The following is a 4,462-nucleotide window of genomic DNA, read 5'->3' on the forward strand; positions in this document are numbered from 1 at the left end:
GTATGGCGTTGTTTGAACAAATAAAGTGGCAGAACTTTGTCCAACTGAGATTTTGTCCTAACTGCTGCCAATCTGCCATCTTCGTGTATTCCTATCATAGGCAGTGGTTAGTGTTTACTTGACTGCTTGCTTTGCAATGATGGTTGGACCAGAAAGTCACGCAGTGGGGATTGAACACATTCATGAACATGTTGCTGCTTCAACTGAAAATGTCGAACGGAGTGCTGCAGAACAAGGATGGATGGACATGCAGCAGCTGTGCAGTCAAAGTAAGAAACGAGTTGAACTCGAGAAATAGCTGTATTTGTTTGATGTATGATACAATTTCGGTCAACAATCTTGGGGATAAAAATAAAAATGGAATTTTTTGCACATGCACACCTGACCTGCATCGGTCGATCATAAAGGGATGGGGGGAGATCGATCGATCGGAGCCTAGCTAGCAGTTAGCTGAACGTCGGATCAGCTGGAGCGCCGGCTGGCGGAGCTGTCCAGCTCCGGAGGCTAGACCGCTAGACCCTGTAGATAACGACGAAGCAGCTCGTCACCGTGCTCTTCGGGGTGTACGTTGGCAGGTGTGACGGACGCGGCCGGCGATGACGCACCACACTAGCATGCCCCTGGCATGAGGCCCTCGCGACCTCCCATGGAGCACGTTGAGAGCAGCCGGCGAAGGAGGCCGCCGTCCGCGTCCATGGCGTCGTGGGACGCGGCCGTGGGCAAGTGGTGGCGCTGGCCACTGCACCGGAGCACGCGGTCGATGTCGTTCGAAGGGGCCGCCGTCGTTGGAGAAGGGCGAGGAGTTGGGGGGCGTTGGAGCTTTGGAGGACGGGGGCGCTCGGCAGGTGGCTGATTCTTTTCCCCAGTTTAATGGTCATGACATTTTTGCAAAAAAAAACTCGGATGGACTAGTATTCACTGAAGGCACGACCAGATGGCGGTCAAAGCGAGCTGGCGGCCGCTGACTCGGCCAAGTCAGCAAATACGTACACAAAATCGTATATATGGACCAAAGTGAACCCCTGACACAAGTACTTAGACCGTAGTTCGGGTATTTTGAAGTAGTGGTTTAAATGTGTCACCCGGCTCAAGTTTAGTGACTTAGAGTGATTTTTTCTCTTTAAAAAAATGCCCGTAGCATATTAAGAAAATAGTGTTCATCGTCTATTTATTTTGGGTGGAATGTTCATCACTCATAAATAAATGTTTAACATTTATCAATAAGTTCAGCATTTATTTAAAAATATTCATATTTCCTTCAATATTTTTAAGGTTTATTCAAAAGATTTATCTTGTATTAAAAATGACTACCATGTATTAAAAATTATTTATGGTGTATCAAAAATATTCTTCAGGTATTTAAAAAACATTCATCCTGTATGAAAAAATTGATTGTCATGTCTTACGACTTTTAATTGTGTACTTAAAAAAAATGCAGGATGATATTTGAAAAATGTGCAATGCGTATTTATATATTGTTATCATGTAAATTTTTGATGCGCATCTTGTATCGGAAAATATTCATCGTGTAGTAAAAGAATCCTCAGTGTCTATTTTATAATGTGCACTGTATTTTTAAAAACTGTTCATCATATTTTTCAAAAAAATGTTTTTGCATTTAAAAAAAATTGATTGCGAAAGGTGAATAAATGTCTCTATAAATATTAAAAGAAAATGTAAGAAATACAAAATAAGGTACGAAGCTAATCGGCCGAACTTGAAGGTAGCTGGACCAGTTAAGGTGAGACTCTCTGTTGGTCGATGCGGTAGGCCGTCACACGGTTCCCTTTTGGCCCACTGCGTTATATTTTAGGCAGGCCAGGAGGCCCATGACTCAACCGACCTCATCTTGTCTTTTTTTAGAAGAACAGGGAACAGGGAGATCTCTTCCCGATTCCATTACTCGAATGAAATCACAGTAGTCTCTTACATCATCCTCAACATACTTAGTGGCATTACAGATACTAGGGGGGACGAAAACCGCCACAACAGCCTGTGGGGTCCCAGCAAACGAACTTAGAGATATTGTTATAGCGATCAAGCAGAAAGAAAGAAGCCACATCCCACATAGCAGTCATATATTGCTAGCATCATCACGCCATGGCCAGGGGCTCCCGATTTCCTGAATTTGAAGGGTGGCGCCAGGGCAGCTTGCGGCGACCAGCATGGCGTGAGTGTTGACACTGGGCTGTACACAGTGCTTTTGTTCGATGGGTCCCTTTTCTTGGAGGGGGATTGGAAACTGGCTTCCTCTTCCGAGATTCTGAGCTTGCTCCAGCGGGCTAACATCGTCTTTCTCCATCATCAGCCACTCCGGATTCTCAGAGGTTGTCGAGAAAAACTTGTTAGTGAGCTCAGGAAACTCTCCAGTTTTGCTCTCTCCGCTTCCGGCGACAGGACAAACCGGACTTTGAGCATTCTAATCAACAAGCTCCAAACCTGAGTCATAGAAGTCCAAATAGTGTTGTTAAAAATTATAGAGTTCCTATATTTCCACAAACACCATAAGACAACAGTACTAATGGTATTTAAAGCAGAGTTCTTCTTACTAGTAACCCAGAAGCGTGCAACAGACTCAAAGTTTGCACCTATCTGAATTTGGAAGAAATCTTCAATGAAAGGCCAAATATTCGTAGCTACCACACATTCAAACAACAAACGGAAGCTGGTTTCATTCTCAGCACAGGACACATAATCAAGGGGTTTGATGATGTGCCTTTTCCTAAGGTTATCCCTTGTCAACAACTTGTTATGAGGAAACAACCAAAGGAAGACGTGAATTTTTGGAGGTACAACTAGTTTCCACACAATAGGGATAAACAATGGTTTCACCCCTCCTAAAATTAATAACATGGCAAAGATAACTAGTAGAGTAGACACCCTTATTTTCTAGTTGCCAAATAAGGGTGTCTGGGTCCTTGTCAAAGGCAATTCCTTTAGCAATTTCCACAATCTGATACCATTGCTCCATAAGCTTAGCATCAAAGTTCCTCCTAAAAGTAAGCATGAGGGTTTCCCCACCCCACACTTCTCTAATACTCCTAGACTGTTCATTACATACAGTATAAACCGACCAGAATTGAACTGCCAGCGGGGAGGTACCAAACCAGGTATCTTCCCAGAATCTGATTTGAGTACCCATGCCCACCTTCCATCTATAACCAAACTTCAAAGCTTGAATTATGGATCTAATGCCCTTCCAGAATCTAGAAACATTCAATCTTTGGCTAGGGGCAAATAAATTGATTTTTTCCCTCAAATATTTCTGATCTATGATCTTTTTCCACGGTTTACCATCTCCCTCATAGTACCTCTTAACCCAAGATCCTAGCAGGCAGAGGTTTATGTCCTGGAGGTTTGGGATTCCCAACCCTCAAAATTCTTTTTTCATGCAAACTGACTTCCAATTTGCAAGATGGAGCTTCCTATGCCCTTCAAAGTCATTCCATAGGCAGTTTGCCATCTGGGAATTGATCAGGTCAATGTCCCATTCGGGAAATTTGAAAAAGGAAAGTAGATAGATAGGAATGCTAGCCAGACATGCCCATATGAGGACTAGCCTTCCTTTGTAGGAGAGTAATTTCCCTCTCCAACCAGCAATTCTTTTCATTATCTTGTCAATTAGGGGTTGGATGTCCTTCCTTCTTAGCTTATCATAGTGGAGAGGGATCCCCAGGTATTTGATGGGAAAGGAGCCTCCAGCACAGCCTAAAACCTCCATAAAAAGGCTGAAACTCTCATCATCTATGTTAATGGGCATGAGTTGACTCTTACCATAGTTGATCTTCATCCTAGAGACCTGCTCAAAACAAGTGAGAACCATCTTGAGATTTTTGGCATGCTCAATATTGTTATCCAGGAAGAATATGGTATAATCTGCATACTGAAGGCAAATGATACCTCCAGGGCACACCTCAGGGCACAACCCCTCAATCATTTTATGGTTAGCTGCTTTGATTAGTATCCTAGTGAGAGCATCAACCACTAGATTAAAAAGGAGTGGGGAGATGGGGTTTCCTTGTGTAAGGCCTTTTCCAGTCAGGAAAAAGTCACTCTCCATATTGTTGAGCTTGACACCCACAGATCCCCCATGTGTAATATGTTTGATCCAGTGGATCCAGATCTCACCAAAACCTCTACTTCTAAGTAGTTCTTCTAGGAATTCTAGGTTAACTTTGGCAAAGGTTTTTTCAGAGTCCAACTTAAGGACCAGACCTTTCTTTTTTCTAGAGTGGACAAAATGGAGCACTTCATGAGCAGTGACCACACTTTCTAAAATGTACCTCCCTTTAAGGAAAGCAGACTGGTTACTAGCTATAAGTCTTCGTAGGATCATATCTAGTCTATTGGTAAGGACCTCGGTAAAGATTTTGAAACTACAATTTAACATACTAATAGGTTTGAATTTCGTCATAGTAGAAGCATCAAGCTCTTTTGGGATGAGAGTTAACATGGCAAAGTT

The sequence above is a fragment of the Triticum aestivum genome, chromosome 5B (assembly GCF_018294505.1).
Source record: "Triticum aestivum cultivar Chinese Spring chromosome 5B, IWGSC CS RefSeq v2.1, whole genome shotgun sequence".
In the NCBI taxonomy this organism is placed as follows: domain Eukaryota; kingdom Viridiplantae; phylum Streptophyta; class Magnoliopsida; order Poales; family Poaceae; genus Triticum; species Triticum aestivum.